Source organism: Sebastes umbrosus, chromosome 3 (assembly GCF_015220745.1).
Source record: "Sebastes umbrosus isolate fSebUmb1 chromosome 3, fSebUmb1.pri, whole genome shotgun sequence".
Classification (NCBI taxonomy): domain Eukaryota; kingdom Metazoa; phylum Chordata; class Actinopteri; order Perciformes; family Sebastidae; genus Sebastes; species Sebastes umbrosus.
Genome location: NC_051271.1, coordinates 10,009,166 through 10,028,115, shown reverse-complemented (window position 1 = coordinate 10,028,115; position 18,950 = coordinate 10,009,166). Strand labels below are relative to the sequence as shown.

The following is an 18,950-nucleotide window of genomic DNA, read 5'->3' as shown; positions in this document are numbered from 1 at the left end:
CTGAGTTCTGTTACTTTTCACATTTGATTCCATGATAGACAACAAGTTCAAATAAATTGAATGAGCCGTGAAACAGAATTCAAACGACTAGTCCAACATGTACAGTTGAAGAACAAGCACTTTATTCTTACTTTTATCAATAGATACAAACACTTTGCAACAGTGTGTTGTTTTGTATGAACAAAGCACCTAATAAACAACACTATATACTGTTAACGCTTGAATTGTCTCTGTTGAGTCTCTATTGCACATTTTCTCACAGGTTCAACAGCCCAGCCATGCTAATTACCACCCGTTTCTTATCACACAAGATCTCTTCACTTTGGATCAAAACATGGGTGGTTGCTCTTTCTCTGTAACGAGCATGGCTGTACTACCAACCGGGCCTGCTCCGAGTCCCCAGACCTCCAGGAGTCCTAAAAGCCCCGGCAACACAGTCGCTCGCAAGATGGATAAGGTTAGGCATTGACCTTGAATGGTTAAGGTTAAGATAGGTCGTCAGGCAGCAAGTCTCGCGAGAGTTTTTGCAAGTTGTCGTAATTTGAAGGTTACCTTCTAGGCACGACCCGGGTACACTTGGTGTCAGTTGGTTTTGGCTGCTCAAGGGATGGCAAATTCCGTCAATCGGTGTGTTGGTTGGTTGGTTGGTCCACCACTTTGGTCCAGACTGAAATATCTTATTAACAACTATTGGATGAATTGTCTGTCATGAGACTTTCTACAGACATTCATCCTCAGGATGAATTGTGATACCTTATTGTCATTCTTTATATTTTCATCTGCCGCCATTGTTCAAAATCTCAAGCCTGCAGTCAATCCTGTGAGACCAGGTAGAGGGAGCAGAGTCACCTTAATCACAAGGGGAGGAGTCTAGAGAAGAGGAGGCTATATAAAGGCTGGGTGTGTTCTGTTCAGATCCCTTTTGGCTGAGACCATGCTGCCACACCAGCAAATTGTTTGCACAAATCCGTTTGTTTGAGACCATGCTTCCAACCCAGTAAGTTGTTCACAATGATTTTGATAATTTGATTTTGGACAACATATGGTCTATTTTTTATTTCAACATATTCTCTATCTTAATTTAATGTGTGTATTCACCTTCTTGATAGATCTTGTTACTGTTCTGGAGCAGTGTAATATAGGCCACTTACCTGTGAGTTTAAGTCAGATTGAGTAAGTAAGTCAATCTGTTAATTTTGAGAAGGAAGTGTTTGTATATTTTGTTAAATTGTATTAACTTGTTTGTTATAATTGGGTTCCAGATGGAGAATGTTAAAGTCTTTCACCTTTAAGAAGCCGATGCATTAATAATGTAAGATGACTACGTACCTCTTATTTTTATTACAAATTGTGGTAAGCATGGTACTATATTGAATTAATGTGTTTATTGCACAGAACAATCAACAACATCCACATCTTCATCCCTTATCCATCCTTCAACCTTCAACCTCCACCCATTAACCTCTCTGAATAAATGGTTAACTGGCTCTTGGATCCTGGTGTTTAATGTGCATCTCAGCTAGAAGTTAAATGGTCCAGCATTAATACTCTCAAACAAGGCAACAATGATCTAACTTAGGCCTAGATTATTAAGTCTTTTTTTTCAGCCATCATAAGGTCAAAATTTGAATTTGTCCAATATTTTGGTTTATGACCAAAAATCTGCAAACTAATGACAATCCCTTCAGCCTCAGCTGTACTTGTGTTGGACCATCGGCCATTCTGGGACGTCCTTCTGCCTCTCCTGGCTGTGGTGCCTCATTCCACATGATGGACCTGGACCTCCGTCCTCCAGGAGATTCAGCCTCTCTATCAATGTAATTCAGTCCAAAGGGGGCTTACTGGCATGGGAAACATACGTTTGCATTAACAAGCAACTGTGAACTAAAAAAAAAAATCTGGTCCTCTCTATAGGTTCCATTTGTGGAGAGGAGGTCGTGTTGCTCAGACTCTATCTGTTTGGCGATGCCAGAAAGCTGCTTGACATCCTCCTGGATCCACCTTCTCACATATGTTCACATTATATGTATTCATTTTTGTCATATGGATTGTCTATGTTGTATTTTCATTATGTTACTCTGTACACACGACATCTATTGCACGTCGGTCCATCCTGGAAGGGGGATCCCTCCTCTGTTGCTCTTCCTGCCATTTTTTTTCTGTTTTACCTGTTAAAAGGGTTGTTTTGGGGGGAGTTTTTCCTTATCCAATGAGAGGTTCGCACTGTAAAGGACAGAGGATGTCGTATCCTGTACAGATTGTAAAGCCCCCTGCCAAGGCAAATTTGTGATTTTGGGCAATACAAATAAAATTTACTTGACTTGACTTTGTATTTAGAGCTAATTAGCAAATGCTAACACACTAAACTAAAGGCCTTTACACACCGGGGTGCGTGACAAATAAACAACCCAAAAATGCAAATTACTTGCCTATGAATATTTTGCATCAAAGCTATTCGTACCGGAAGCAATGCTAATATGCGACAGTTGCATCACTTTTTCAATTTCAGTGAATGGGAGGTGAACGTTAATTTTGTGCATGTGTGATTGTGCCTTTAGATACGTATTCGCTCAGGGTGGCATTTGAAAATGTTTCAACTTGAGCAAAAATTCACATATTATTCTGCTGCTTTCTGAATCTGCTTCAAAAGACAAAGGAGAGTGACTGGTGAGCTATTTATTTTAATTTTCTTATTCACAACATAACATTGGGCAGTGAGATATGATACAAAGATGCATATTTTTTTAGGGGATTTTTTTTTTTTTTCAGGCATTTTCACCGTTATTACCCTGAGACAGGAAACAAGGGGAGTGCAAAGGGTATTGCATGCAACAGAATCAAGCATTGTGGTTACATGGCGTGCACTGTAACCATGAGTATGCACCATGAGTCGTGCATTTCTAATGTCATTGAGAAATCCTTGGAAAAGATGGTCAGAACTCAATAAGCCTTTCAGATGAGAGTTAGTGTCTCCAAGAACTTAAAGCTCCCATTGATCTACTTATATATAGATATCTTTCTGATTTCCTGTTGCTATGGGAAATGGATCCCCCCATGAACTCTGTTGCTCAGCAACCATGACAACACATTATACAAAATGTCATGAAGCTGACCTTTGTAGCGTGCGCTGTCTACTGTACTTGAAAGGAAGTTGGACACAGCGGGGGCCAAACAGCTAATTTTTGCCCTGGGGCTCCTAAACATGTTAATCCGGCCATGGAAACAAGGACAAACACTACAACGTCCATCACACAGACACGCTGGGCGGACGGGGATGAAAGGAGGAATGTTTTGGCAGGAATAATAAGAAAGACAAAACGAGAAGTGTAGAGGACAGAGGGAGAGGCACTTATTACAAAAACACCATCAGGAGGCACTGATGTCCATGTAACTGTAATGTGGAGGACAGAGTGTTTCTGGCTGTTGTACAAGCTCCCCCATGTGGTTGAACAGCGACACCACACTGAGCAGCAGAGCCACAGGACCGTATGATGCTGCTGTATTGATCACTGAACTAGTCTCTGTGGGTTTGTTGATTTTGATTATACTTCCCTGTACCACAATCAGCATCAGGATGTTGGAAATATGACTGATATTCAAATTTTACTAGTTTCAAGAACTTTGGAGATTTTTCTGGTTAATGGGCACTTTGAGTACTTCAGGACAGCGGGTCCCAAACCTCTCCAAGAGGCTGCAAGATTGGATAAGAAAAAGAACATTTTGACAGACTGCCTTTTTCAGGATGAGTGAAAACTGCAAATTTGCAACATCAAATTATGTGTATCATGTTTTGAAATCCGTAATCCTTCCTTTTTATAATGAATTATTGTATAGTTTTTCCCATAGACTGTATATAAAGATGAACGACATGACAGCTGCCCAAACTCGAAGCCAAAACATCTCAATCGCCCCCTGGTGGCTGGCTGCAGTATAGGTCGTAAAGCCCGCCCAAGCCAGCCCACTCTGCTCCAAACTAAGAAGTCAAAAGTACACGTCAAACAGATTCTTCCCAAAGATGGTTTCTGTCATTTTAGGTAGTTCGTATCACGCTGATGTATGTTCAAGTGTTCATTTGTCTGATGAGTTTGGTTTTAATTAGTTATTTGATGCTATAAAAAGGGGGGTGAGACGTCATGATTGACGGCTGTGATTCTCTCTCGTTGACAAACTGCGGCCGGGCTTGGCTCACGACTGGTTCGGGCGGTTGACCTCAATACCGAGGTACCAGACTCTGGCTCCAAATGATGTCAAAATCTCAAGATGGCTGCTCCCGTATCCGGGATATTCTGGCTTCACTTCTGCACAGTGGGAGGAAGTGGAGATGCGTCGTCCATCTATATCTAAACTGTATGGTTTTACCACGCCAGGCTCCTAACAGTTATTCAATAAACAATTTAAGATGGTTTAGAACAGGGGTTCCCAAAGTTGGGCCCGCGGACCAAAGGTTGTCCGCCATAAGGTTCGATTTGGCCTGCCAGATATTTCTAGCGAAAAAATATAGAAAAAAATAAGCAGTTTTATTATTTTTTGAGGTGAAAATGCTCTTTAAATATGTACGATCCCTAATTAATAATTATTTTTCATAATCTGAGTGATACTTTGCACAGGGAGTCAGTTTGGTAAAAACAAAAATGGAGAGGCAGAGGCAGTAGCACGCGGACAAAAGGCATTTCAATAAAGGGAACTTGGGACCTTAGTACGCTTTTCCATCTTAACAATACAATTAAATACAGTAGGTGTTTACTTTTGGCCCGTGGTCCAGCATTAAGTTTCAGTTATGACCATCAAGGGGCAAAAGTTTGGCCACCCCTGGATTAGAGGGTAAAATCACATAGATTTATGCAACCACGCAAGCAGACACTGCTTTGTTTTAAAGGGATCACGCACCATAATAAACTGGGAACCACAGCTTAATGATATAAACCCAAAAGATATCACAACATAATTTTGATTTAACGACAGGGGTGGTGGACAGGGAACTCATATTCCTTCACATTTTGAGTAATGTTCTTGTACTTTACAGGTAATAGAGGACAAACTTATCAACTTTAATAATCCTCTTTGGAGAAATGAGTCCAGTCAAACTATTTAGGAGCACAGCACACAGGGAGACCAAGTCCAGATCTGAGGCCAGCGCCTTGGTACGGCTACTAATACGTAGACTAGAAGGAAACACCTGGAGGAAAGCCACACCTCCACGCAGGAAGTACCAGTGCTGAGACTCATATCCAGGACTGTGAGGTGACAGTACTAACCTCTGACTGTTCCTCATTAACATGATTGATAATTAGAGCGATGTCACGCTCTAATGTCCCCTGCTGCTCTTTACAATCCGTCCCAAGACCAAACCAGGTGAGAACTTCTTGGCTGAAATCGTTGGAGGGAAACTCCTTAATTTTTTATGTGTTTAAACATCGTCTCCTGGCGACTATAACAGGTCATTTCCCCTCCCATTAATCTGCCGCTCTCCCTGCTGTCATCCCATCCTTCTCTCTTTCTGATGCTGGTTAATTAACCGGACCGTCACACCCCCCTGTCAACAGCGTCCGTGAGGCAGAGCAGCTGGGCGACCTCAATGACCTCTGTTAAGACTTCTAATGGCCGACTTGGATCTCGCCTAATAAGGTGCTGTGTGTTCATCCTCATGTAGGTTAAGTGGGTGAGTGTGTGCGCGGGCTTTCATGTGTGTGACACCCCGTATATCTACGTGCCCTCTCCCGGCCTCACTGGCTGTTTGTGGCCTCGGGCTGTGCGACCAGAGCCGGTGACGGTGTGTGTGTGCTCAGCAGGGGACAGTATTTAGGCACTGGGAGCTGTGGCCGGGGGATCTCTGGCTCCATAATGAGCTGTTGTGTGTTGTGGAGCTGTGAAGCAGCTCGCTGGGGGGGACAGAGGAGCATTGTGCGCTGCTCGACACAGCTCCGCTCAGCAGAGGAGGCCTGACTGATCGAGGCTGGGAAGCACCACAGGGCAAACATCTTCTGGATACTTCTGTCTGTCTGTCTGCTGCTTCTTCTATCTTGTCTTTTTTTGTCTATCTTGTTTTTTCGATTACAGACTGACGTCAACGCAGTCAGTCACATTTCAACAGCTAAAGAAAGAAAAAATATCTAAAAACTATTTTGATAATCGATCAATCAACTAATGCCAAATATTTTCTGATTCCAGCTTCTTCAATGAGAGAATTGGTTGCTTTTCTTTGTCATATATCATTGTAAACTAAATCTTTGGGTGTTGGACTGTTGGTCAAACAAAACAAGATATTTGAAGATGTCTCCTCGGACTCTGGATGTTTTAATGGGCTTTTTTTTACCGTTTTTTTGACAATCCGATAGACTAAACAATGAATCGATGAATCAATAAAATTATCAGACGATTGATCGATAATGAAAATCAGGGCTGCAACTAACGATTATTTTCATCGTCGATTAATCGATTAGTTGTTTCGTTTATAAAATGTCAGAAAATGGTGAAAAATGTCGATCAGTGTTTCCCAAAGCCCAAGATGACGTGCTCAAATGTCTTGTTTTGTCCACAACTCAAAGACATTCAGTTTACTGTCACAGAGAAGTAAAGAAACCAGAAAATATTCACATTTAAGAAGCTGGAATCAGAGAATTTTTACTTTTTTTTTTCTTAAAAAATGACTCAATGCAATTAATCGATTATCAAAATAGTTGGCGATTCATTTGTAGCTGACAACTAGTTGATTAATCGATTGATCGTTGTAGCGCTAATGAAAATAATGGTTTGTAGTGGTGGTAGTAGTAGTTACTAGTGTTATGTCCTATACTGTAAGTCTTAGATGAAGCTGTCTGCAGTCTCTCATCAGTTGGACTGTGATTGAAGGCCTGGGAGTTCACCTGGGTTCATATTATTTTACTTGACTTTTGCTTACTTTACTTTATTCTAATGTATAATAAAGAATCACAGAGAGACACTTGAGCAATCCAGGCAAGAAGATATACAACTCAGGAATATCTGAAAATGTACAATTTCCACACGTTCAACAGAACAATTTCACATGAATTGTCTCAATGAATTGAATTTTTCACAGTTTTTTGACAATCTGATTAACTAAACAATGAATCGATTAATCGATAAAATAATCAGCCGATTTATCGATAATGAAAATCAAGGCTGCAACTAACGATTATTTTCATCGTCGATTAGTTGTTGTCAGAAAATGGTGAGAAATGACCTGACATCAGCGCAGTCAGTGACGCAGGCAACTGACCAGAAGTTCCAGCTTTTTAGTGTTTGTGTTATAAAACACTACAACACAATATTATATTTGGGGAAATATGTTTCTTCACTCACCCACGTAAAACCACGTCATTGTTACACTTTGATTTTTATACAATAAGACACAATGCATTAATTATGAACTTTAGAGATGTTTATTTGTTTCACACCCAAAAAAGACAGTAAAATACCATTCACATGAAAGAAATATAAAATACGTGTGAGGGTGTGGTAGAAACCTATAATGGCTTATATAAAAAACACACCCAAAGGACATACAGTAGGTAAAAATATGATCATGACAGATATATTGATAGATATTAGTGTTCCAAACATTTCACATATAAAAGTATACAGTGTAAAGTGTAGGACTAAAGTTCAAACAAAACAAAAAATACAGAGAAGCAGGAGTAATTGCCATATTTACAATTTCTAAGAGGAATCTTTTTTTCCAAATCAAACGTTTTTGTCAGCAGTGCATTTCTAATTCTCTTTTTATACATAGACAATGACACAGAGGAATCTATTAAATGGACATTTTCTTTCAAATCTTTTTTTATTTTTTATTGTAGACATAGCAAAAGTCATTTTAACAAATGTAGAACGTAACACATTGTCCTTAACATGAAATAAAAACAGAAAAGGGACCACCCCTCCCCCCATCCCATGTTGGTCTTGATAATATGAAAGGGAAAAAAATTCAAATTAAAAAATTAAAAAATTAAATAATTAAATAAATAAATAAATATAATAAGTAAATAAATAGAACAATTTAATTAAATAATAAGAGAGAAAAAAAAGTAGATGAAATCAGATAATGGACTTAGAAAAAAAAATAAAAGTAAAAACAGTAAAATAAATACAAAATAAAGTGAAATATGGAAATAAAGAGGGTTGTAGAAAAGGTGTAGTGAGAATGGACATTTTCATTCCATAAGATAGCTCCATGAAATTTTATAGAAAACAACAAAATAATATCTAAAACAATGAGGTAAATCTGCATCCTTATATCTCGCCTTAAAGACAAATGTACAGATTTGAAGAATGTTGATGTCAAATATAGTCAAAGAAGAAAAAAAAAAAAGGAATAAGGTGGATTTGTTGAAGAGTGTGTAATTGTAGCCATATAGAAAGTATGACAGTCCTGCTATTCTTATCTGTATTATTGATTGATAAATGTTTGTATATGCATTTTTGTATACATTGTTGTGTGTTTTTCTTAATATACATGTAAAGTTACCTGTGTGTTTATATGTGGGATATTTGGGTCACTGTCGGGATCATGTGACTATCATGTGACCAGAGGTTTACCTTTCAAGATGGCTTCTCTGTGTGAAGAAGAGCATGCTGGAAACATCACTAACTAAAATACAACTTTCACACCTGAGGACTCAACCAGGGTGGAACCAGGGTAAGGTTACCTTTTAAAAAGATATCTGTCGCCTGTTTTATCTGCTATAAAGTAACAAACCCAGTCCAAGTTCATTACATTATCAAACAATTAGCAAAATAAATTAAATATAAACTCATTTTATTACATTTGGAAAAGTTCACAGTTGAACAGCAGTTAACTTTTTCTGGGATGGTGGAGTGAGTGAAATAAACATTTCAGTCTTCAGAAGTTTCTGTAATACTTTTGTAAATAGCCTATATTATCATATTAGACAGCACGATGTAGTCTAATAGATGATAAATGGGTACCGCAGGTAGACAGAAGAAAAAGGTTCATGTCGATGAATACTGTAAATCTGTATGTTTTTTGCAAACATTACAGCTCCATACATACAACAAAGTTAAACATTTTATAAAGCTAAAAATGCTGTATGTATTATATTTACACTGTGTCCCAGAAACATGCATCATTCTGTGACATTTTATGTTTTTGCACACATTGATGATGTCACTATCATCCTCCTCTCTCTGTAATCCTCCAGACCTGTAACCCTCCGCCCATTCCTAACACCTGAGCTCATTAGTATGCTAAGCTAATTGGCTGCTGGTTAGGTTACAGCCTTATGTTGAATAGATATGAGATAAGAGAGAGGTCTCCATCGTCTCATCTACTCATGGCAGGAAAACAAATCAGCTGATTTCCAAAATAACCTGTTATATTATCTAGAGACTATACTGGTGCAACAACGGTTCAACGAGCTGCACGGTTCGGTTTGTATCGCGGTTTTTGGGGTCATGGTTCCAGTTTCAGTTTGGTTTGTTTTGCACATTAGAGAGAAGAAAAACATAACCATTTCCAATGTGTTTGAACTCCAAAATAGATAGATAGATAGATAGATAGATAGATCGATAGTAATGAATGATGAAGCCATAACACGGATTGCATGAAATAAGGCAGGCTACTTCATGGTCCAGTAGGCCTATGTTCAGATAATTGCCTCTTGTATGTCTCTGGAACCTCATCAAATAATTAGCAAGCCTGCGGTTCGGTTTGTACGTCATTGAACGATTCACTTCTTTTACGGTTCTACTAGAGACCCTATAGCTGTCTCGAAGAGGGGCCCGGTGTCGAAATCTTGTTTTGAGACTTTCATCGTTTCAGTTTTGTGCCTATATGTTGCATATTCAGTCGAGGCACAGCATTTCATTTTTGACTGTGTAGCAGATGAATCCAGTTCTGTGAAATATTTGTTTCAGTTTTCAGAGTTTTGCTGAAAGAGTGCAATTTGTAAACAAGTTTTTTTTTACTTCAAAATGTAATCTCTTTTTTGCATGTGTGTAAACAAATAATTTCAAAATGTCCTGCTATGTCTCTCTGTTCATTTTATTTTCCTCCATTTCTCTCTCTGAGGCTCAAGTTGTGGCAAAGAGATGTGAACAATAGGCCTTTCATGACGCCCTGCAATTCAACGATGATTCCTTACCTGGAATTTTTAAGCTTTTTAATTTTCTTTAATACAAAATTTCACATTTAATCACGAAACATTAAATTTTTTACTACCTCTTACATACAAATTCGGGATGTAGGCCTAAGCTATAATTCAGGTTTTACACCATATTTTATGGAGATTTCAAAATTTTGTATTTGTAACGTGACCAAAGCGAGCAGCCCACCAAGCCGAATGCATTACACTGACTGTGATTAAGATTATCACACGCTTTCCACTTGTCTGTCCGTTCGTCTGTCTGTCTGCACGCCATCCTGTCTGTCTGCTCTGAGCCTGAACACCTGTGTGTGCTCCTCTCTGCCTGTCGCCCTTTCAGCTCGTCTTAATGTATGTATGTATGTTGAAACCATTTCTTTGTGAATCTGACCAACAGAGAGCTCTCTAAGCTGTGTGATATACATTCATCTACTATTGTCACACAACAGGAAAAATCAAGTTGCACATGTTCATTCATGTCCACAAGAAACAAACAACATAAATAAATAATAAATACAAATGGCAGGCATGAGTGAAGTCATAAATCAGCATACTTCTCACTCTCTGCTCCCTAATGTCCCATCCATCTCTCTTGTCTTGTTGCCTTTTATGTCTCCCTCTGCTCCGACAACAACAGAGCCTTTCATGTAGACATCTTTCCCTCCGACCCCTCAGGCCCTCTCCCTCTTTCTCTTTCCTTCACACAGACTAATTAAATGTTCTGACAAGAACTCATGATTGCAAAGTCTGCACTACTTTCTCTCTGTCTGTCTCTCTCTCGCCCTCTTCCTCATAAAATATCTCATAAAATCCATATACTTGAGTTATTACACCTTGATTGAAAATCAAAGTTGTTTTAAAATCAAGACACAGATTTTTTGTTTTCATAAAAATATATATCGCTTTATTTGTGGTGTTAGATCAGTTCGCCACACACAAATACAATACCATAGCAGAAAATGTTTTACATCAGAGTTATTTCCATGTTTACAATCGTCTTAAACGTTGAGGAGAGCGTACAGTCGACAGGTGAAAGGTTAATTCTTTATATAATAACAGTTCTTGTAGATTGCCTGTGCTTCACTTTTTAAAAAAGTTACAAAGAGCTTTAGAGGAGGAAGAAAAGAGACTAAAAGAGGCAGAGAAAGCAAAGTATAAAAACAAGGAGAACTAGATGTACAGCCCATGAATAAATTGTTAGAAAATCAATAGAAAGCTAAAGAGAACAAATTAGTTTTAAGATGCTTTGTAAAGATCCAGAGTCCCACAAAGTAAAGCACAAATATTCATAAACAACAATTCATGTCAATGTAGTTCAACACACACTGTGTTGTTAATATTTTCTACCAAAGACGTCACACTGAGTACCAGAATAAGAAGGCATAAGTGATGCCAGCTCCTCAGACAGGTCGGTCGATCAGTGAATCAGTCAATTAATGAATTAGTCAATCGAAAGAAAAATAATCTAAAACTATTTTGATAATCAATCAATCGTTTCAGTCATTTTTCAAGCAAAGAAAATGTGAAAATAATGCCAAACATTCTACGATTCCAGCTTCTCCAATGAGAGAATTGGTTGCTTTTCTTTGTCATATATCATTATAATCTAAATATCTTTGGGTGTTGGACTGTTGGTCAAACAAAACAAGATATTTGAAGATGTCTCCTTGGACTCTGGATGTTTTGATGGGCATTTTTTTCACAGTTTTTTGGCAATCCGATGCATAAAAAATTAATCGACAAATTGAAAAAATAATCAGCAGATTAATCGATAATGAAAATTAGGGCTGTAACTAACGATTATTTTCTTGTCGATTATTTTTCTTGATTAATCGATTAGTTATTTCGTTTATAAAATGTCAGAAAATGGTGAAAAATGTCGATCAGTGTTTCCCAAAGCCCAAAATGACGTCCTCAAATGTCTTGTTTTGTCCACAACTCAAAGATATTCAGTTTACTGTCATAGAGGAGGAAAAAACAATCTGAAAACCAGAAAATATTCACATTTAAGAAGCTGGAATCAGAGAGTTTTTACTTTTTTTTCTTAAAAGATTACTGAAACCGATTAATCGATTATTAGAATAGTTGGCGATTAATTTTATAGTTGATAACTAATCGATTAATCGTTGCAGCTCTAGTGAAAGTAATGGTTAGTTGCAGCCATAGTGTTATGTCTTATAGGTCTTAGATGAAGCTGTCTGCAGCCCCTCATCTGTTGAACTCTGATTGAAGACCTGGCTTCATATCTCCTCTTTATTTTACTTTTGTTTACTTTACTTTATCCTAATGTATAAAAAAAGAGTCACATAGAGACACTCGAGCAATCCAGGCAACAAGTTATAAGACGACAACTCAGGAATATCTGAAAATGTACAATTTCCACATGTTTAACGTCACAATTTCATATGAATTGTTTCAATGAATTGAATCTGACAGAAACACAATATTAGTGGAATCATATTCTCACAATTAAAAGAGTAAACTTTTCCAACTGTGGATTTTATCTTTGCACCACTGCAGGGAATAAAGTGTAGCTAACAGCCGACATATATGCATGACTAAACAGCGTGCTGGCACGTATGACTGAGGGGCAAAACCGTCATAGAGTCCCAATATGAATGCCACCATTGTCCATGTCACCATCATCACCATCTTCATCATCACCATCACACTCTGAGTCTCAACATCCTCCTGCATCTGAGTCACAAATATGAGGTCTATTTCTGTTTTGTTTTTTAAATTCTCTTGCTCTGTTTTTTTCCTCTCCATGTGCTACTCATCTCTCTTTTATATTTATACCACCAATTACTTCTAAATTTATTTCTTTATCTCTCTGTTCATTTTATTTTTTGCTCCATTTCTCTCTCTAAGGGCTGAAGTTGTGGCGAAGAGATGCGGACACAGCAAACTGGCGAACAATAGGCCATTCATGATGCCCTGCAATGCAATGATGATCCTGCTCTGCCCTCCACCCCCCACCCTGCACCAGCCTCCACAGCTGCACAAGAATGTGGTCCAACAAGTTACCCGCTCCCCTCCTCCTCCTCTTCCACACCGCCCGCCACCATCGCTACCACCACCACCACTTCACCAGTGGCTGCGGCCATCGCAACCGAAGCCCCTCTTCTCCCAAATAAAAAAGACGAAGAAGGCAAGAAACTATAGAGGGGGGAAACTCTGCAGACGGAGCACAAAGAGAGGATTCATGGTGGGTCACATACACTCCCACAGAAAAAAAGAGGGGGACCCATTTAAGTGTGGTGCAGCTGCACTAATTTACTGGGTGAAAATGGGAAAAAAAAGAAGGAGTGACAGAGGTCAGATAGCAGAATCATTTTTTATTCATCCCCATGGATGGCGTGTCACTGCATCATCAACACTTGCAAAGTCTGCATGATGCATAAATCAAGGGATGAACCCAGAAAACACCTGCTGCCCTCAGTGTGAACAAATCCACCAGTTTCTTCCAAGCATCATTTCAAAATAAAAGACTTTGAGCCACTCAACTGTTCACTAAACGTATCTCATGAGCTGTTAGAAGTCCCAACACAACATCTTTTCATTCCCTGTGAAAATACTTAATCCAGCCCTTATATAGTCACAGCACCTATCACTGCTCTTGACACACAAAACCCGCGAGATGGAAGAAACGTTGTCTCCCTTTTTCGAGGATGTCTTGTGAAATCACAACCCGGCTCTCAGATGTCAGCTGGAAGAGACGTTCTTAATCAGATGTACAGCACAGTGTGAAAGTCTGAGTCAAAATATTTGAGTCACATGAGGTTCAGTTTTATTGATAGTCTCGTTTCAGAGCTGGAATTCCCCTCGGAAAAAGCACTGACCTCAACTGTTTCTCACACACAAACCCTGAGAGGAAATGGCGTTTATGAATTAAGTGCAGTGTTTTAACGTAAAAGGAAGGCCAAAGCATGAGAAGGGCCCCACAGATATACATTTCCAATCTAACAGGGACATTTTGTGATGAAATCTGAGACTTAAAAAAAGAAGAAAACACGCCTCTGCTCCAATCCTCGCCATTTCTGACCTAAAATTTCAGACCCTTTTGTCGAGTTCGTCATCATTCGGAACAAATGACGGCATTCATGTCGGGCCAAAATGTGCCTATTGACATGGGAATGAATGTTTTCCACCAATTATACATCAGTTTAATGCAGAATGTGACCCAGCATGTGAATATTTGACCGCTGTGCATGCTTCTCTTATCTGCATCCCTCTCACTCTCTCTCTCTCTCTCTCTCACACAGACTATCTGCATCTCTCTGTTTTTCCCTCTCTTGCCTTTTCTCTCCATCCATCGTCAGATTTCAGGAATTTCCCCCCGGGGGTTGTTCAAGTATTAAGGCCAAAGCAAAAAGGGCGTTCTCCTTTTCTTTCCTCTCCTACTTTTCTTTGTCCTCCCGCCACCTGATCACCTAACTTTCCATCTGAAAACATCTGTAATATAAAATATTCTTCAGTAAACCATGAACTCTTCCTTTAAGATGACTCAATTTCAACGTCTGTCCATGACTAAGTGTGCACCTGAAGTGTGACTCTTTGACCTCCCTGCTGATCATGGGACCTCGTCCTCCCATCCTCTCCCCCAGAAGCCGCAGGAAACGGGCTTCTTGTGATCCAGTGGTCTATGCAGCCATGGAGAGGCCTATTACAGCAGTCACATGGCAGGTTAGCGCAGGGACTGATGCAACCATGTGAGCTCTATTTTCTAACAAGCTACAGCTGCCCCGAGGGCCCATGATAGTTTCACACAGGACATGCAAAATGTCTGAAAATGCATGGAGAGTTTAGACTCCAAGCAAAAATGCGAGATCACTGTTCAGCTTTAAGTAACAAACAGATGATTTTTCTTAGTTTACATTTGGGTAACAGGTGGAATATGAGTTGTATCTTTTCAGTTGGCTACATTATCTTTAAAAAAGAGATTACTATGAGTTTGAAATGAGCTTTTTAGCTTTGAGATATTGATCATTAAGCTGTTACATCTATCCTGTCAACTATACTTTTAAAAATCTTTTTGGAGTATTCAATGATAGAACAAAACGTTTTTTAAAACTTCTAAAGCACATTCAAAGAATCATGAATATGCACAAAACACCTGTGTGATTGTCAAAATCTCATATTGAAGCATATGATTTTAAATTGTGCCAGAGGAAGAAATGTGGAGGTTATCAATGATATTAAATAAATAAATGAGTTATGCCTTTTATATTAAATCAGTGCTGGGTGCTCATATCACTAGGCTACTGTGTGTTAAACTGGAGAAGTTTGACATCCACTTTTTCATTTTAGTTTTAACCCAGACTGGCTAGTTTCAAGTTCATAATTTTTAAATAGTCAAATTGTTCACAATCACTGAACATTAATAATACAATTAGGCCGAAAATAAGGTAGAATAGGCCATTTGTCTAAAAGTCTAAAGAAAATGTGAAAATATAAAGTCATTTGAAATTAAAATATTTCTCAGACAAGTATCTGAAAAATGAAAAAAGACAAAACTCAGCTGAATTAGAGAATATTTCAGGCCTATTTTGGCTGAACTCCAGCTGAAGAACAAAGACCTGCAGACGAACAACGAGGAGGAAGTGGCAAAATACTGTAATCCCAAAACCACATACAGTCTTTATCAAAATTAACATCTTCAAAGATTAATCAGGATTGTCAGTCAGCAACGAAAATATGACACTATGAGCACTTCACGACTATCTGAGGCCTCTTGAGACACATGTATAATCACTAGTGATTAAAAAACTGACCGTTTCATCGCCTCTTTCTTCGCATTTCATTCGTTAAAATAAATAGATTTCAATGCGTAAAATAACATTTTTAACACAATTCAAGACATTGGATAGAAAAAATGATAAATAGTGAAGGACAGCGGACATCTCGTTTAGACGATATTTATTTTAAAGGCCACTTTATTTTCTTCTGTTTGTTCGATTATTGGACTACATATTTCAATATGTGTAAATTACATTGTAGCTACATTAATGGTATATACACACGCATACATAATAAAATGACAATCTCATATAGCTCCAGTTTTGAATATTTTGCATGGTAGTCCGTTTGAGCAAATAAAACGTTTAAAGAAGTTCGTTTGATTATTTTGTCTCAGTTACAAACATTTGATCTTTTTTTTAGCACACAATAATAATTATGAAAAATAAAGAAATATGGCCAGAATACAAATTCTAATGTCTTTCAAAACCATAAACAGTGGCTGCATATTATTGTTTTCAATTTGAACTATTTTTTCAAATATAAAAAAAAGGATTCTAACTTTCTAAACCTCTTTTTTTTCCAAAACACTTTCTTTAATTTCCAACATCTCCAACCAAACTAATTTAATATGAAACGGAACAACTATAATCACTATTGTAAAAAAAATGTACAGCAACAATACAGTAACCACCACGAGAAATAAATAATAGTCAATAGTGAGGCGATAAGAAATAATAATGTCACAGAATTGTGCATCATTAAGCATTGGCACATATAATAATAATAATAATAATAATAATAATAATAATAATAATAATAATAAGTTTATTTGCAGGCCACTTTTTAAGCACAAAGCACAAAGTGCTTTCCAAGGAAAATCACATAATGTACAACAGAATACACTGAAACATAAATGATTAAATAAAAAACAATAGAATGGGAAAATAAAGACACATATACCATAAAGATTATAACGCCTTATGATGAAGTTATTAATAAGTCGAGGAATATACCCTTTATTATAAGGCTATTTTACTCAGTAGATTAAATGCTATAATTAAGAGATTTTTTAAAAATAATTAAATGTGATGTATTTCTTCAGTAGAGACTCTCTGATGGTCTAAACGTGTCTCGGTTTGACAGCCTCCCTGGGGGGCCACATTACAGCTGCACTAACTAAACAGTCTGCGTAAAACCACAGCTTCCTGCAGCCCTCCAGTCTGCTCCAACCTACTGCTCCACCTTCCACATCGGTCTGCATATGATGTAGGCCTATAGGCCCAATAACAACCTTAAACTGGTTAAACTGGTGATTTCTAAAATGCTGACTAACTCTGCAGGACTTCCGCAGCTGTGGGACATTTAAGCATCTCATTGTTTTTGCCATTTGACTCACTGGAACCAATAATTCTAGGCTACATTTTTCTTTAAAACACTATAGCCTATACCTATTACAGCTGCACTAACCAAACAGTCTGTGCGTAAAACCGCAGCTTCCTCCAGTCTGCTCCAATCTACTGGACGACATAAACACATATTCCTGCAAAACAATCCTCCTCATATGGACTAGTACAGAATAAAACACTCACTTGGAGAGCCTCGAAAGGCCTCATGAAGGATCCCAGTGGTGCTGGTTGGTCGGTGGGATGCAGCATGGAGGTGCCCCCCCCCCACCTCCTCATCCATCCTCCTCCTCCACCACCATCCCATCATCCCCAAACACGACCCCCCAGATCCAGGTGTATTTTAGAGACAGAAAAAGTGTCTTGAGCTTCCAGAAACAAGAGAGATCCGTCTGCTGCTGCTGCAGAGGGGTTTTCTCTATGTGTGCTCTGACTGGTGTCTTTGCTCGGACATAAGGCTGAGAAAGAAAGACGCACACATCGCTCTCTGTTATCAATTTTTTCCATGTTTGTTGCAGCACAAAACTGCTTTTTGTTCCCCCATTTTTTTTTCATTTACGAGGGTTAATGGATAGAGGCTTGGGCGTTTGATCACATGGCTACAATTCACCTGAGATGGAGACAAAGAGAGCAAAGAGAGAGGAGAGAGAGAGAGAGAGAGAGGGAGAGAAACCCAGAGTCCGGCTCAACATGAGAGGCTGCGGACACACAGGGGTTATTGTTGCATTCATTTTCACTGTGTGTGTGTGTGTGTGTGTGTGTGTGTGTGTGAGTGTGTCCATCAGATGTTGCTGAAGTCGATTCTCTTCCTTCCCATCAGGCCATGCTTTAACGGCACAAATCAAGCATGTAGCACAAATCAACTATTTGCAGTCTTGGCTTTTACGCACAAAAACATGACGACAGGGAAAAAAGTTCTTAGACGGATTTATCATTAAATTTATTTTTAAGAAAAAAAGTGACTTGTATTTGTTTTTAGAAACATTTTCAAGCTGAAAGAGCCACTTTACTGTTTTTATCTACATGTCTTCATCTCTTCCAGCAGTTTGTATTCAGAAAGCAGCTATAGGTTAGACTATTATAGGCTAAATCAGAATCAGAATCGGAATTGGAATCGGAATCAGAATTAGAATCAGAATCAGAATCGTGTTTATTGCCAGGTGTAAGAGGGATACACTAGGAATTTGCTTTGTTTTTGTTGGTGCAAGTAAACAGTATAATAACAAAAGAATAGATAAAAACGTTAGAATAAAATAAGAATAAAAAATGGAACGTCTACCAATATACAATATACAAAATAAGCTATAAACAAAAATAAACATGATAGATTTAATTATTGATGAATTAATTCTGGTTTCATTTGCATTGAACAATTCCACATTGGTCTGCATGCTGTATAGGCCTATAGGCCTGATAACAACCTAAAACTGGTTAAACTGGTGATTTCTAAAACGCTGACTAACTCTGCAGGACTTCAGCAGCTGTGGGGCATTTAAGCATCTCATTGTTTTGCCATTGACTTACTGGAACCAATAATTCTAGGCTACATTTTGTCTTTAAAACACTATAGCCTATACCTGTCACTTAATTATTTTTTTTACCTGTGTGACATCACCATTGTGGGCGTGGTTGAAAGTCAAACAGAAACTGATTGGCATGTGTTCAGGAGCCTAAAAACACAAGT

General features: G+C 38.3%; 2 long non-coding RNA genes across 2 annotated transcripts in view; both read left to right on the top strand.

Annotated features, from left to right (window-relative positions):
- LOC119485879 overlaps positions 1 to 18,950 on the top strand; it is a 23,522-nt gene extending 4,572 nt beyond the window's left edge. Inside the window, exons 2-3 of the long non-coding RNA XR_005206394.1 lie at positions 66 to 67; positions 18,936 to 18,950. This is a non-coding gene — a long non-coding RNA (uncharacterized LOC119485879). The remainder of the gene's footprint in view (positions 1 to 65; positions 68 to 18,935) is intronic.
- Positions 823 to 1,972, top strand: LOC119485878. The gene is made up of 3 exons (XR_005206393.1): positions 823 to 997; positions 1,110 to 1,173; positions 1,915 to 1,972. It is a non-coding gene; the product is annotated as an uncharacterized LOC119485878 (long non-coding RNA).